Source organism: Columba livia, chromosome 1, assembly GCF_036013475.1.
Source record: "Columba livia isolate bColLiv1 breed racing homer chromosome 1, bColLiv1.pat.W.v2, whole genome shotgun sequence".
Lineage (NCBI taxonomy): Eukaryota > Metazoa > Chordata > Aves > Columbiformes > Columbidae > Columba > Columba livia.
The window spans coordinates 154378113-154395259 of NC_088602.1; the positions used below are offsets into that span (position 1 = coordinate 154378113).

A 17147-nucleotide genomic window follows, 5' to 3' on the forward strand; every position below is an offset into this window, starting at 1 on the left:
AAATACCACCACCACTTTCACTGACAATATCTAGAACATTCATCACAGACTACAGTGTGTAAACATCTCATAGCCTAACTCAAAATGAAGACTACAGTTAAGGAAAATTGTTCAATTAGTACAAATGAGGACTGTACATAGTACAAACTAGGACTTTAACTTGGACTCCAGATAAAATAAGAAATCGATGTTCTGTGCAACTCTTAAGCAGATAATTAAGAGATTTCATCAAGTAACCCACAAATCTTATACATGTCATCATGCCACCTCACCTCTGTTCAAATTACACTACAGACACACATAAACTTCTCAGTTTCTAAGAACACTTTTCAGAATACACTTTCATGCATAAAGAAAAAAAATTCCCAAACACCTAGCTTACCATCAACTTTTTTTTTTTTCAGTCAGCAATGGCAAACATTTGGTCTCAAGGCAGCTGCTCTTTCCCACTGACACACACACATTTGATCCAAAATGTGGACCAAAACTGGATTAGTAAAAAAATGCAGTTTCAAACTGAAAGGTTGGGTCCAAAAACTAGAAGGAAAACCCAAAGTGAGGAGGTGGTGGAGAAACACGAACATGCTGTTCTAATCTACCAATACAAGAATGTGAATACTGTTTATAAAACTGGAATGCTTTTCTTCCTGACTGCTAAGCCACTCTTTTCTTAAAGATGGGAAAGAAAGAAATTGGTTTAAAATCTTCAGTCTTAAATTTCTGCTTCAAAATTATGGTGCTTTTCAGCGAGGCAGTTGCTGACTCAAGTAAAAAGCTTAGCAAAGCTGAGCAGTAATTAAGAGATTTCATTTACAACACAATTTCATACTTGTACAGGGGGAAATGTGCTTCTTATGACATGAAATTTCCCATAATACTGAAAAGATGCATGGAGATAGCCTTCCATTTGTCCCGTAAAGTAAAGTAAGCCATCACTTCTTATGGTAAGTAAATATGCACTTGAATAAAGACAACTATTGAAGGCAAAACTTAAGAGGTAATGAATACCACTCAGAACTGAAGAAAAACAGTTCTTGGAGCTTTTTAGGATCACGTATTCAAGTCCTGTTCCAAAATCCAAGTCAACCGGCATCATGCCATTACATTCCTATATAGTTGGAGCAAGCCTCAATGGCTCTGCAATACAATTTCCTGAATTGTATTTACAGAAATTAGACCTGTATCAGTTTACGCTTGATTTTAAATCAGTGGTTTCAGTTTGTGAACCCCTGAATGTTTTACAGATGCACATGCAGATGGAAAAATAATGTATATGAGTCTGCATTTCCTAGTCAATCAAGAACCAAGAACCTTAGAAATTGTCTACAGATCACCACTTACTCTAAACAATTTTGCAGGAGTTAATGATCTTAAAGATGAGAATTTCAATTACGTAACATGGCACAGTTACCTTCACCTCAATGAAGAGGACTCCAGAACTTCTTCCTCCAATCTGTAGTTGAACAATAGCAAGAAATTATGCACTAACTGCGCCAAGCCTGGGTAGAGGATCTCTCCTTTATCTGAGTATTTAGTATTAAAAAAAAAATAAATATCTAAGAATCCAAAATTACAGTTGGTCTGTTAGTTACAAACATGCAGGGAGAAGAAGAATTAAACACTACAAGTTTGACAGTATCTTGGACAATCAGTGATGTTTAGAGAGATAAATTAAATGCACTGAGCACATCCCAATCTGTATTCTAGAAATAACAAGTAATCTCAGATACACTTCTATGCCAGCCCCTAGCAAAGCGGCTTCTAGAATACAGATCCTCGTCTGCATCAAAAAGCTACTCCTGAACCACCGAATCAGAGCAAAACCTCACATATCTGTATTTGTGTTCTGCCAGCAAAACAAGTAAGCCGAAAATTCTTAAAATCACAGCACCCCCTCCAGTTTTCACACTAAGTATAAGCCATGACAAGAACATCTTGAATGAAAATTAGTTCTAAATGAAAGTAAGAATACTTAGCGCCTTTCTGGTGCATTTCATCATTCAAAAACATTTTGCAAATATTATAATGTGCCAAGGCATAAAAGAATCATTGTTTCATTGCAAGGAAGCAAGAAAAGGGGATGGAGAATTTGGTAGCAAAACAGATGGATGGCTGGCTGATACCTTAGTTCTGTATACTGTGGTTTCATTCCCATCTTGGTGACACATCAAAACAGGTTCTGCAGAGCAAGAATGGCAAAGAAATACTACATTACAGTATACTGAGAGATCCTGGTAGACCTGCGTTGCTTTCCATACTAATAGTTTTTTCAACTGAAATTCCTGTTACTTTTCTTAAATAAAGACTGCAATTTTTTTTTATTCTATGCCACTATAAGAAAAGCTTTTATACCCTTATTGAGAATAAAGTGTTTTTCCTTTGCAGTTCTTATTATTGAACTTCCAAAGGCATAGAAGCCTAGAAGAGTCAAGATGCCAGATATAAAGCTGTAATTTGTTTAATTTTGTCCATTATATGTCCTGCTGAATTTCATTTTCATTTGTTAGAGTGCTTTGTGGCTCTTGAGCCACAGCAACAGGAAAGACTTATGCAAAAAGATTCATTGTGAAACATTACCTACTACTGAACTCATGTTCATTTGGGGTATCTAACATTATAAAGATAAATCAATGCTGGGATCTCTACTGAGAACCCCATGGCATCCAGAAGCATCAGTGCATGCTTGCTAGCATTCCACCACAGCAAACACTGGTAGCTGATGGATGGCGAGCCCATCCCAAAGAGCAGGACTCTGACAGACCCTCACCTATATGTGTTAGTACCTCACGTACTCCACTTGTAGCAGGACTGCTTTCAATGAGACAGCTTATAGGAAAAGTAAAGCAAGAACAGCAAAGTTTTTCACTTTGGTATTTAATGCTCAGCTCATTAAGGGCCCGGCTTGAAGCCCTGTGAACCTGGCAGAAACATTCTCACTAGGGTTTTCAGTAGGGCCTTGAAAAATTAGGGGCTTGAACTTGATAGAGAAAGAAACAAAAGTTAGTTAAAAGAGCAAGGAGCACAGGTTTCATGTCCTCCCATTGTTCAGCCTAGTTTAGCAGGCTTGGTTACTAGGAGGAATTTGCACTGGGTTACCACAGTCAACTCAGATGAGAGTTCTGGTAAGGAAAAATACAAGGGGGAAGTTGGCGGCCAGGTCAACATTTGACAGGAATATCTAACTGAAAACATTAGAGAGTTTTACCTAACAACCTCCTTGGCTGAAAGCACAGAGGATTCAAAAACAGATCTGAGATAACCCGAACAATTAGAGAGTGATTTCTCACTACAAAGATTCAAGTCGGCATTACAAATGGCTCCTGAAAATGCTTCTCACTCTTAATAATGTTATCTCTGGCCTGCTAGAATACTAGTGCTCAATCCACTAAAACTTCACAAGAAATTCCATTTTGCTCTGATTAATCAAAGATACCAAGTCCTAAAAATGACAGCTGTACCTGACTCAAGACAAACCAAACAGAACGAGTTCTTGATGATCAAAAAAGTTATAATACAAACTCAGATATGCATGGTGAATACAGGTAAAGAAAAAGACACAAAACCCCAAGGGAATCTGGATTTCTTGCTGTCTGTAATGAATGACTCAGTTCCTGCCATGTTAGATACATTTCACCTTCTTAAATTACCATCATGTGGCAGGTGCAGTGGGATTTGTCTCCATCCTGCTAAAGATTTCTGTTTGGTTAGTCCAAAAAATTGGTGTTATACACTATTGTAAGATTTTATTTTAGCACTTTCAAGTCAAATATAAAAATGTACTTAAAATACCACATTAATTAAAAAGCAATGTAACCTGACAGAGAAAAACAGTTATGTCCTAGAACCACAGTGAATTTTTTCAGAACTGTCCCATGTTGCTGCTTCCAATGGATCACAAGACTACAGCTTTTATCTTTTCCGAAGACATTTAACAAAACCATCAATAAATAAGACAGTATTATTCAAATTACAAATTATTGAGATTAAAAGTACAATCTAAAAAAATGTTCAAAAACGAAAGTACAAACTATCAGTTTTCAAACACTTCAGCTCACTCTTACTTCTGTAATTTGTAAGCTCTTTTGGGCAGGAATGGTTTCACACTTTGGGAATTTCTGACATCCTGGCTATGTTGGCTGACAGTGTGAAGAGTGACTGCTGATTGACATAACTTGGCTAGCAGAAGCTGCCACAGTAGTCACAGTGATATTGGCAAAAACAGTAATTTTATCTGAATTGCTTCCATCATTTGTGGGTTTCTTCTTTTTTCTCTGAATAAATACGAGGAGAATAAACACAAGGAATTACAGAATCATGGGCAGCTGCACAGGTACAATCTTGTTGAGATGACAGAGACATGGTGGCATGGCTTGTACGACTAGAGTGATGCAATGGAGAAATACTGGCTTTTTAGGAAGGACCTGGGGGAAAGACAAGGAGATGGAGTCACCCTTTATATGAGAGAGCAGCTGGAATGCAGCATGGAGCTTTGCCTGGGCATGGATGATGAGCTGAAAGCTTATGGGTATAGATTAAAGCCCTGACCAGTATGAGTGACATTGAAGTGGACATCTGCTATAGGCTGCCTGACCAGGAAAAACAAGTGGATGAGGTCCTCTACAGACAGGTAGAAGCAATATCACATTTACAGGAGCTGGTCCTTGTGACTTAAACCACTATGATGCCTGCAGCAAGGACAATACAACTGAACAGAAGCAATACAGGAGGTTCCTTGAGATCACAGATGACAAATTCCTGACCCAAGTGATAGAGGAGCCAGCAATTAGAGGTGCTCTGCTGGACCTCATACTTACAAACAAGGAAAGGCTCCCTGGGGATGTGAGGGTCAAATGCAGCCTTGAGTTATAGTGACCATGGTGGTGCTCAGGATCCTGAGAGGAGGCAGAAGGGCAAAAAGCGAGATCACAGCCCTGGACTTCAGGAGAACAGACTTTGGCCTTTTCAGCGATATGCTTGCAAGAATACTATAGGACAGGGCCTTGGAGAGAAGGGGGGGATCCAAGAAAGTTGTGATCAAGGATCAAGGATCACCTCCTCCAAGCTCACAGTTCATCCCAATGAGCAAGTAGTTAGGCAAAACTCCTAGGAGGCCTACATGGATGAACAAGGAGATCCTGGCAAACTCAAACATAGAAAGAAAGTATACAGAAGGTGGAAGCAGGGACAGGCAACCTGTGAGGAATACAGAGATGCTGCCTGAGCAGTCAGGAAAGCTAGAACCCACCTGGAGCTGAAACTGATGAGGGATGTAAAAACATCAATATCTGAAGGAAGAATGCAAACAAGATGGAGTCAGATCCTTCTCAGTGGTGTTCAGTGACAGGAAAAGAGGCAATGAAACACAGGAGGTTCCCTCTGAACCTCAGGAAACTTTTGGTTTTTTTTACTGTAACAGTGATTGAGTGGCACAGGTTGCCCAGAAAGGTTGTGGCGCCTCCTCTTTGGAGGTTTTCAAAAGCCACCTGGACATAGTCCTGGAGAATATGCTCTAGGTGACCCTGCTTGAGCAAGGGGGTGGACCAGATAACCTCCAGAGGTCCCTTCCAACCTCAACCATTCTGTGATTCTGTGAAAGCCCTGATGTGTCAGAAAAGTTCCAGCCACGCATTAGTGTTTATATTGCTGCTTTATACCAGCCTTCCTATTCCATAAAGTACCCTTAAGGTACACAGAGTCTGCGTATTTGTGCTTCACCCAGCATGAAGGGAGCCCTCTCTCAACCACGGCCTCTAGGCATTTTAGTAGCATGAATAAATAACTGTTTTCTACACTACAGCTGCAATTCCACTGTTTCAAACAGAAAAGTCAAGATGTTTTCCCAAATCATATTACCTTCATACATAGCAACTCAAAATATGAAAGCCTGGCAGAAAGGGAAAGGAAAGAAGAAAAAAACAATATTAAAAAATCAAACTCAGGCCTTTCTCAACATACCAATGTCCAACACAGCACAAAGAAAACTGAGGAACAAAAGCAAAACACAGAAAATTAAATATGCTCTAAAATGAATTATTTCAGAGAATTCTTGATGCTAACTGCAGGTCCAGAAATCTTTATAACTGATACAGAATATGATATTTTTTGGTCTGAGAGCAGAAAGGGAAGAACATCAGCTATGAAAAACTGGAAGAGCTTTGGGACAAAAAAGGACATCTGAAAATTTTGTTCTGTATCACACTACACCACCTCCAGACACCTGTTAAATACGGATTTACCTCAGCACCGTTTCTCATCTCTCTCTACTCTCTTCCCCCTTAAAAAAATGTTCACAGCAGCACAGTGGGATCCATGCCATGTGAATATGGCAATAGCCTCCTATTCGGACAGATCCTGTACCCACCCCTGCTTATCACTGGCCAGAACTGATATAAAATGAAAGTACAACATTTTTAACCCAAATAGCATGTGCCAATGGTTCAGTGGAGACTCTTGTCTCCTTAATGTTCCTTTATAGGGACCTCTGCTAAATGGCAGTAGCCTGTGACAGCTTCCCTCTCCAGGTTCTGGGCATCACCTGGCCATAGATAAACTCCATGGATTTAAAGAACCTTAACCTACAACCTTTAAAGATCAAGATATATTTGTTTGCTCCTTCAAGCGTTCTCCAATTTCCTTCTCCTTTAAATGCTGTACCACTTTCTATTCTTGAGAAGTAAAACACACTCTTCTTTTGGTCACAACACTGCCCCTAAATCAAAGAGTATCTGTAAATTCTACTGTGATAAGTTTATTTAGTCATTTATTCACTTGTCATTTAACTTTTTTTTTGTTTAAGATGCACATACATTCTGCATATTTACATTAAAATAGTTGTTATATGCTGAGTATCATCAGTGACTTGGTTTTATCATCTAAGGCACAACTATATTAAGCAACAGTTCTTGCTAAAGACAGTGGTGTTTTCATGTGCTTAAGGCACAGGACAGTGACTCTTTCAGGAAACCTGAGTTCTGCTCTTTGCTTTTTGACTAACCACTTGGGCAACTTTGCTCAAATCACTTCACCTGAAATGGATCAGTCTATTTTCCTCACTCTAACTGGCTCTGTAAAGCATTACGGAACCCACGGATTTATTTCCACAACATGCCTAAGACTAGAGCATTGCTAAAGTTATTCTGCATATGAAAAATAACTGTCATCCATTTCACTTCCTTATATACTAGTGGCACAACATCATTATTTTTGCTCATCCTGATGAAGAAAATATGTTAAGAACATTTTCTTCCCAGCCCATTCACCAACTGTGCACAGTTATTCACACTGCGATTGTAACACAAATAAAAATCTAAGCTTCTTGAACAGTAATTTGGCACGTTTCCAAGATATCATGCAGCCTGATATACCTCCGGCACCAGGTATGAGCACTGGTGTGTGAGCAGTGGACACTGGCAGTATGAAGTAGAGATTTTACATTCAGCTGCCCCAGTGGAGCATGCAAAAGCAAGGGGCATGGCTTTGGGTACCTGCAGTAGAGAAGTTCCTTTTTCCTAGGTTTCCCATAGCAGAGACTTGGACGTGGATTCCAGAAATTCAATACGCTAAGGCAGTCTATTCTCTAACATGCAGTAACTTAAGCCACTGCTAGTATACTCTCCTCTTCACATCTGAGGTCTGAGAGCACCTATGGAAGGATGTGAATTTATTCTCCTACACACCCATTCTAAACTGCAAGATGATTGCTGGACAATGCATTTAAGACAGCTACATCTGAAATATTCTCAGCTTATACATGCATATTATTACTCTCTGAGGTAATAGCACGGCCCAAATTATTGGTCTGGTTGCATTCTGAATAGTTGTCTGAAAAACTTCACAGAAAATCAACAACATCAAGTACAAAACCCTCCCTTTCCTGCCCATCACCAAATGGTTTGTTTCAGCCACTAGCAAGTCCTTTCTTCCAGTAGACTCAGCATTTTTTTCTGTTTTCCGCCATTTGTAGCGTCGTGCATTTTGTCAGCATAAATCTCAATGAAAGAGAACATCCCAAACTAAAAGCTTCTACCATTTCTTTAAACCGATCATTTTTTGCTCTGTGTAACTTAACATCAACAAGCAATTTTCCAAGCACTAAAAACTGTTTACGACATCATCACCTACTGATTTCAACTACTTGGAAGAGTCACTGAAGAGGAACAGTCTTCTCATAAATGTAGTTGATATTAAAGAGCTCTGGAAGACCAAGATCAAGGACACAAGTTATAAAATATTCCAATAATAAAAAATTCCAATAAGAACATTAAAAGTCCACCTTTACAGGGACCTCATTCTTCAGTGCTCCATTTCTCTACTTCGACAAAAGAGCATTTAGTTGCATGTACACTCAACACTGAAGAATCAAAAAATACAGATGATCGTACCCTTTTAAAGCAGTATGAACTGTTTTAGGTTATTTAAGAATTCTCAAGCATGCCAGCCAATATTTTATCTTAGAAGACTTGTCTTACATGAATGATAACCTCCTTGTGTGTAAATCTGAGTCACACTCTAGAACCAGTCTCATGATTGAAAAAAGATGAGACTACAGAATTTAACTGCTGCTTGCAGAGCCTCAGAGTTAGTGTCAGTTCATTTTCTATAAAAAAACAGGAAGCCTAAGACTCCCTTCTGTTACAAGATAAATGAAAGCTAATATTCTGGTGAGAATCATGATCTAAAGAACATATATTTGGGGATTTAATAACGCAAGAATGATTTGCTTTCATTTCTTATGTCTATCCAGTGGCAGACACCTTTCTAGTACCTTCAACCTGAAAAATATTGAATTAAGCAGATTCATACATTGAGATCCAGTAATATCTGAACAGAAAATTCCATTTACAGTATTGATTAGCAGCAGCAGTAACTGGAGACAGAAGGGGCACCAATTACCAACGAAATTTAGTCCTGAGGCAACTGAGGTTCAGGGGTACAGCAAGGGAGTCAGAGAGAGGAGAAAAGTGAAACCCAGCCAGAAGGAGCTGGTCTGAGAAGCCTGAATATTAGCTGGAAGCTTCATCTTGTCTTAGAAGTTCACAATTCTTGCTCCCCCCATTTCACCATTCAATAACATTTTTTATTCCAGTATGAGAAGCATTCTTTTCTCCAAATAGACAAATTAATTGTCAACTCCCTAAAGAGGTACAAAAGTCCATCTGGAAATTTTAAGAAAAAGTTTCGTACCGAAAATAAAGAATTTAACTCCGCAATTCCTTTCCTTCACTTCTTTGCACTTTCTCTCGTCTTCCTCTCCCTAAAACAAAATAAACAAAATCCTTCATTCTTTTTCTCTGTATTTAAATGAGGATTGCTCAGTTACACAGTTTTTTAGTTTTCTTCTGGTCGTAAATCTTAGCTGTCAAATGCCTACCAGGAGATAAAATCCAAAAGCTAATGATGCAACTGAAATGATGGCATTTTGCATGTAAATACCACACTCTAGGATAAACCTTAGAGGAACTGTTGAAAGCACAAACTCAACTTCCCTGTAAGTTTTTAAGTAGCAGAAAAATTCTGGTGCAGGAAACGGGAGGACACCTAAAAAGTTGGGGTATTTTGCTGAATGTATGTTCTCTTGTAGAAGAATGTGAAAGCAGGTTTAAACTGATACGGGTGTTGTCCTTCTAATTCAAAAAGCTACGGTTCTGGTGTTAGCACTGCTACTTGCAGTTCTGCCAAATAACAGCAGAACAGAATTTGTTATGATTTCTGTCATTTTCAGAGATACCTGGGAAAACAGCCACTGTTAGTTGATATGACCCTTGACTAGCTGCCCCTCAGGCAGCATGCATAGGGCTTGGGTCAACATGTGCAACTATCCCCTGCAGACACAAAATTGACATAGACATGGAGTAACAGAAATGACTCATCAACACTAAAAAACGCACGGGAGAAGAGCAGAGTGGTGGTGGCATCTCTCTCCTCATAACACGGGTCAACAGATTGGAGGCTTAAGGACAAGGAACTCTTTCCTTGAAGTGTCATCTATTTACTTTTATTATTTTCCAGCATACCTACCTTATGTGGAGGTTAGTGAGGAAGACTGCATTCTGCCTGCACCATCTGAGATTCCCAGCTTCCTCCATCATCAGGCTTATGTGATTAGATCTGGCTTTTTGTAATAGCATTGGACAGACATTGCTGGGGTTCTTCTTGACAATTATAAGTGCAGTTTCTTCCCAGTTAAGTCCATTGTTGTGGAAATAGTAACTATATTCCAGAAAGAACAGTGATATGGACACTTCTGTAAGCACTGTTAGATCAGACCTGATCTGATCTGCACATGGAAACAGGTAATGAAACTATTGTAGACAGTTTGCTTCTAATTCTGACACAGATGGCATTTAAACAAGGATACCAGTCTTGGCAGTTTTAGTTCAAAGTCAGTGCCAAGGCCAGGATAATCCTTTCTAGCAATTTTCTCCTTGATTTTTGAGCCACCAAGTTCCATCTAAATAGAATTCGTTATCTACTACTCCCCTTCTACATCCATGCATTGAATAAGCTTTGACAAGACACAGGACAGACCTTCAAATACCGAGCCAAGTGACACCAAAGAGAGTCAAGAATCCCCACAAGCTACAAAGCTTATTTCTTAACCTGTATCTTCAGGTGGGTGTACCACAAGGAATAGACAATAAGTGATCCAAAATAAAAAAAAAAAAAAAAAAAAAGAAAAAAAGGAAGAGTAAAATTACCTTCCTTTATGGTAGTTCTGACTCTCCAGCTCTTAAATTATTCCAAGTGTGGGATAATGAACAATGATTGTTTTTTAAAGCTAGCACTCACTAAAAAAATGAAGATGAGCCAAACCCAGCCAACCAACCGAGCAAAAAGAGTGCATGTGCTCATATATGTTTCCTTACACAAAACTACTTTTCAGAAAGTTCTTTAGCCACAGAATTAGGCAAACAACCAATGCACCTAACTCTGGAGGAAGTGGAAAAAAAAAAACAAACTTACAAAGAAATGTAAACCTGCATTGGCCATTATGTCCTTTTCTCACATACGTCTTGATCTTAATGTTATCAGTGCACATAGGTCATAAGAAAAATAGATAGACCAGAAATCTCATACCATTAGATTTCTTTTGGTTTATTCTAATGCCAATGATTAACGTCTTCCATCAAAACTGGCAAGAGCTCATACACATAAGCTTTCATAAAAGTCAGGAAAATTAAGAAAAAAAAAATAAAATGAATGCTGTTGTGGATCTAGACAAGCACTCCACTCAACATCAATAGGAGTTTGCATGTAGATCAAGTTTAGCATATAGTGCAAAGACTTTATAGGCAGGTTATGAATCTTCCCCATTATTAGCCTTCAGTTTATAAACACCAGGCAAAATGGCTTGGGTTTTGTTGGTTTTGTGCGTGCGTGTGTGTGTGTGTGTGTGTGTTTGTCTTTTTAAGACTGCTCTCGTAAAGACATACATACAAGAAATCAGAGGATGAAAAAGGAGAGTATTCCAGGAAGGCTGTATTGACAACTGATCATTTATTCCAGATGAAAAGAAAAAATACACATTTGAAAAAGAAATAGTCACACAAGTAATAGTTTGGAGAATTGTTCCTTCAAAACCACTATATTTAAGAACACTTCAGTGATGTAAGTGCACCAGTTTTCTAAAACAATTCGTTCAGACAGAATACTACTTTTGCTAATATTAAGTTACACACACTGAAATTTCAGCAGATCAGGCCTTTGACAGATCTTAATGTTGTCAACAGGCATGCAGTCATTCACAGCTGCTCTGCACTTTGGCTTTCTGAGGACTGTACTTTGGAATTCCTGTAGACCAAATAGCTGGCACAGGGAATTCAACGTATTAGTAATATTGTTTTCAGTGCTCCTTCAAAGAAAACCAGTACACATTTCTCCAGGCCTGAGAAAACTTACAATCTTTTTATATCATCTGAACATAAGAGAAAAAAAGTTGTCATGCATATTTCAGATATTAAAAAAAAAGCTTGCTACATACTGCCATCCAAATACCCCCAAGCTATGCTTTCCTTACCAGCAACTTAGAAGAGGGTATGTACTTTGAACAGGAAAGATGCAACACACAACATAAATCAAAAATTGTGACAACTAAACATCAACAAGTTGGAGAAAAGGAACCTGTTACCATGGTGGGCAATTAAAATACAAAAAAAAAAAAATCAAAACCAACCTACCAATCCAATTATCCATCAGAGACTCTGCAGTTACTGCGGCTTCTACATGACTTGCAGCGTTGCTGATCAAGGGCTGTCACAGGACACCTAAGCAGTAAGAATTTCATATTTCAAACTTGGAACTCTTTATCAGCAATTTGCACTTTTCAAGAAGCCTAGGGATACCTGCTCCACCTGGATCATTTCCCATTTAAAAAAACTGCCACACAGTGAGGACGTTCAGTGTTGTTTTTTTTTGTTAACTTGTTCTGTTCTTATGGTCAAACTAACCTTTGATAACCTACCTCAACATGCAGCAAGGAGCAGAATGACTTTGTTAAAAGATTTCTCCTGCCTTAAACTCATCAGTTGAGTTTATACATGTGATTTTTCCTCTTTGCTTACAGTATAATAATGGAGCTCTATAAAGCAAAGAAAAAAACCTTTATTACACAGGTCTTATTACAATAGCCTGTGCATTTTCACCACTGAAAGAGGGAAAAAAAATAACAACCCAAACTAGTCCCCCTAGTGTACCTTTGCAGTAAGAGTCTAAAGAATACATTGTAAATTACTATCCTATATTTTTGTGTGAAAGTAGCATTTGTTTTTTTTTAGTAGAAAAGATAGCCACTTACAGAAACTGCAGGGAAACTAGGCAACCTTTCAATCCATTTATCTAATTTCCTGCTGTTTCTATTTCTGAACAAGTAAAAAAAATGTTATAGAAAGAAAATTAATCTGTATCCAGAAGACTTCATTTAATAAAATGGGCTGACCTGTTGGCAATTGCCAGATCTGGTTTTAATCTATCACTTTGTTTAGCCGGTGCTTTCTGTTCCTTTTTTTTGTGTATAAAAAAGCTAACAACGTTTAAAAGACATCTGATTCACTGTCATTTCCATCCTGGCATCCATACCTTCCAGAACACATAAATGACAATCAGAGCTGTGAAAATGTTTCCCTGTAGTAATTTTAAGAGTGCTACAAAAACCAAGTACAATGCATAATACAAAAAGGTAAGACCTTATAACAACTGTTCAGATGCCACCTCAAGCTAATTTTCAGTTTTAAAAAAAGCATGTTGGAGAAAAGTAGGCTTTATTCGCTGTCTACCAGTATGCCTATTCCAAGTTGAACAAAGCAGAAGACACTGTACTCAGGTGAAAATCCAAACAAAGATCGCTTCTCTGATGCTCTACAAAGAAGAGAAATCACTTGCTTTCTAAAAACAAAACTGGGCACAGCGGAAGAGCCAGGAATCTATCCAAAAAAGTGTTACATAAGGCATTGCCAAACTTCATGTCACCTCTACAGAGGCCGCAAGTTGCTATTTTTCCTCCCCTGGTGAGCAGGGATTAATGATATAAATGACACAATTCTCGGAGAGGCGGCGATAGCAGACGCCTGCCCAAAGGAGAGCCTCCTAAGCTGAAGGCTTGCTGGGGCGGCTGCAAAGGGATGGAGAAACCACCTTCCCCGCCTCTCCGTCCCAGACAAACTCCAGCTTCGCCCCAAGCCGGCGGGCAGGTCCCGTTCGGGCAGGCTGCCCCCCGGAGCAGGCACGCCGATGGGCAAGGCGCTCCCACTCCACGGCGTGACAGCCCTCCAGCCGTACGGCAGCCGCCGTCTCTCCCCCGCGCAGCCGGCGGTGCTCAGCGGGACGGCGGCCCCGTCGTCCCCGCTCCGCCGCACGGCTGGATCACCCCGCGGAGCGGGAACACGTCCCGGCCGGAGGAAGGGGGCGTGGGGCGCGGTGTAAAGAAGCACCCGGGCGGACTGGCGAGGGGAACGGGGTACGAGCCAAGCGGGGTAACCTCCTTCGGCTGGGGGGAAAAGGGGATGTGCCCCTTGATGCCAGCAGAGCGACGAGCGTGCGTTCGTCTCTGTAGCTCTTCAACTCCAGATCTGATGGCGATGACACGAGACAAAACCACCAGCCCATCCCTACCGGACTCGGATGCTCCCTCCCCCGGGCTGCTGGAAGGGAGACACTCACCGATTGTTTCTCACCCTCCCCCGCCCCTCGCCTCTAAAAGCAGCAGCGACCCGACCGGGCACTTACCTTCTCCGGGCGGTTTCCGGGCCGCCGGGACAGGCGCTCAGCGCCCGCCTCTCCGCGCAGGCGAGCGGTCCTTCCCCCTCTTTCGCTCCGGGCGGGCAGCTCCAGCTCCGTCCCCGCAGCCCGGCGCTCCGAAGGTGTCAGCCGGCGGGTCCCAGCCGGGGCGGCACTGGCGGCTCCACTCTCGGCGGGATGAGGTGGGAGGAGGTAGAGGAGGGCGGCGGGGAGGTCCCCACTCTTCCCGGGATGCGCCGCCGAGGTGGCTGCCTACTCCTCCGTCCGGCTGTCTCTCTCCAGGGCCTGCCCGCTCCCTGCTCCGCGCTGTCCTGAGGTGCAGCCCGGCGCCGTCCGTCCGTCCCGCTCGCCTTCCCCCGCCTCTCTCCCCGGCGGCGAGCCGCGCGGCGCACAGGCCCCGCCGGCGGCCAGAAGGACCCGGGGGCGACGCGGGATTCCGGCCCGGCCTCCTGTCCTCTCCCCGGGGCCTGGTGCACACTCTCCGCGGGGAGAGGAGGCCCTGCCCCGGCCTGGCAGGCGGCGAGCAGCCCCGAGAACGTCAGTGGCACCGTGGAGCCGGGCACAGAGAGGCTCCCTCCGGCACCGCCGCGGCCGCTGCTACTACTGCCGGCCCGGCCTCAGCGGCCGCTGGGTGCCGCGCTCCGCTCGGGGTCGCTCCGTGCCGGTGCCTCGCGGCCGCCTCCGAGTCTGAGTGCCAGGCTGCCCCCTTCCCCTTCCTTCCTTCCTTGCCGCCCGCCCCTTCCCCGCTGCCAGCCTTCCCCCGCCGGCTCCCTCCGGTGCCAGGCTGCCCCCTGCGGGTCTCGCTGCCGAGGCTGCCCGCCGCCAGCTCTGCGCCTGGTGGGCCGAGGGGAGGGCGGCCGCCGCTGCCGTTCCGCGGGCGCCGGGAGCGGGATGCCCGCCGCCGCTCTGCCCCGGGCTCAGCGGCAGCTGCAGTGACTGTGTGTCTGTGTCATGTCTGTGCATGGGCGGGCGGAGGCGCGGGGCCGAGGCGGAGCCAGCCCGCTGACACGCCGCCCAGCGACAGGCGCCGAGCGCCCAACCAGCAGCAGCAGCGGCCGCTCTGGTCCGCCCGCCCGCGCCGCGCGGCGCCCCGGGCCGTTACACCTGGGCCCGGGCGGAGGGTTACGGGCCGGACAGGGAGCCCGTCCCGCGGGTGGGGCTGCGAGGGGAGAGCCGGTTCCGCGCCGGGGGGGCCGCCAACGCCACGCCCGCCTCCGCCCGCCTTTCTGTCGTCCCAGCCGCCGGCGATCGCCCGCCTCACGGTGGTACCAAGCGCCGCACCGGAGCGCGCCGGTAAGTGGTGGGGGAGCGAGCGGTGGCCGCGGCGGCCCGGCCCTCGCCTCAGGCGCTGGCGGCGGGGTGCCTGTCAGGGAGGCGAAGCGGCGCCCAACCGACACAACTTTGTACCACCGCGTCAGAAATGAGCCCCGCGTCTCCTCGCTTACGTGTGGCTTGTGCCCCTGCGTGCCGGTAACTGCACAGAAGTGATAAATGCACTTTTTTTTTTTTTTTTTCCCCTGCCGTGAGAATAACCGTCAACGCTCTTTTGTCATTTTTGGTTATCATCTTCCTTTCACTTCATCAGCGCTGTAAAATGGATCGTTGCAGTGCATTAGCACGCTAAGAGGACCGACCGATAAACTGTGGGTGGGTGGAGAGAGTGCCTGAAATTTCGAGGAGAGTGCCAGGAGGAATGAGGGGGGAGCAAAAGTGCAGACAATCCGATTTTGAAAAGGCGTTGATCCGTTTTTAGAATAGAAGAGGAAGGGAAGTATACACGTGCTTTGAGTAACAATGTAAACAATCAGAAGTAGAAATAATAGGGATAGTATTCCATACTTACTGCTTTCTCTTTACAGAACAGTAAGGGAATGGTTAAAGAGAAAAATGTTCTACAAAAGATACCACAGATGCTAATTTCTCTTGTTGCATCAACTGCTTCAATCCTGTGAGTTATTCAGAAGTTGCTTTACTGTAGGGAGAAATTCTGTTTTGTAGCATGCTGTACCAAAATATTGTGAACTCTGGAGCAGGTTGTCTATGGCAAGATAGTATTTGCCAGACTTGATTAAGGCAGTGATCCATCAGGCTTAGTATTCTGCTGCCAGCAGTGCCCACTTCATGATGCTATAGTTATGAAGTTGAACATGCCCATGATATCACATGTAACTGACTGTGAATTTTGACATATTATGACAACTCTGAAAGTATTTTGGAAAAACAAACAAACAAACAAAAAAACAACACACCACCTCTGCATATCTGTAAAAAGAATTCAATTCTGATATGAATTATTTTCTGGAGAAGCTACAGTAACACACAGGCAGGTCTCTATTGTGCTAGTTATTTCCATGAGCAAGTCAAAGTCAGAAATGAGCTATACTGAAGTGACTTATTCTGTCCATTCTCCTAAGTGAAGCTAAAGGATCAGCCTTCACGTAATAACATATCTATGTTTTCTTGCACTGCTGAAGGATTGTAACTGCTTTGGTGACAGTCACAATGAACGAATTGCTGGGGATGTATGAAGGAGGGAACAGGACTGTGTATACAGCTTCATTATTGGTAAAACCAGATTGTCTGCTGCCTGTTACTGGAATTCTCAGCAGTTGCACATCTTTTAGTCTCATGCTATGTCTTAAAAATAATACATTTTCAGAGTCTGATCCTACAAAATATTGAACAATTTCTGCAGGTTCTTAATGTTCTTATCTGCTGTTAGAGCAAGGAGGTCTCAGCATCCACAAAAATTCTTAGGTTTTAAGAGCAGCATGGATTATTAAGATTATCTAATGTACCACTGTACATGACAAATGAGGGAACTTCATACTGAAACAAAATGTCTTACTTAAAATTGCTCTGCATCTGTCAGGTTAATGACCTACTCGCAAAATGGACAACAGTTGTCCAAACCC

At 43.0% G+C, this 17147-nt stretch overlaps 1 protein-coding gene across 4 annotated transcripts in view; it reads right to left on the reverse strand.

Annotated features, from left to right (window-relative positions):
• LARGE1 (LARGE xylosyl- and glucuronyltransferase 1) overlaps nucleotides 1-15201 on the reverse strand; it is a 285324-nt gene extending 270123 nt beyond the window's left edge. For 3 of the 4 annotated variants that reach the window (XR_010467740.1, XR_010467739.1, XM_065039535.1), the window contains exons 1-2: nucleotides 14221-15200; nucleotides 12177-12263 (exon numbers count right to left, since the gene is read on the reverse strand). The gene's annotated coding sequence lies outside the window, so the exon portion shown is untranslated. Of the gene's footprint in view, nucleotides 1-10017; nucleotides 10210-12176; nucleotides 12264-14220 lie in introns of all 4 variants that reach the window. The other variant, XM_065039545.1, reaches the window with a different exon arrangement.
• Nucleotides 15202-17147: the final 1946 nt, after the last annotated feature.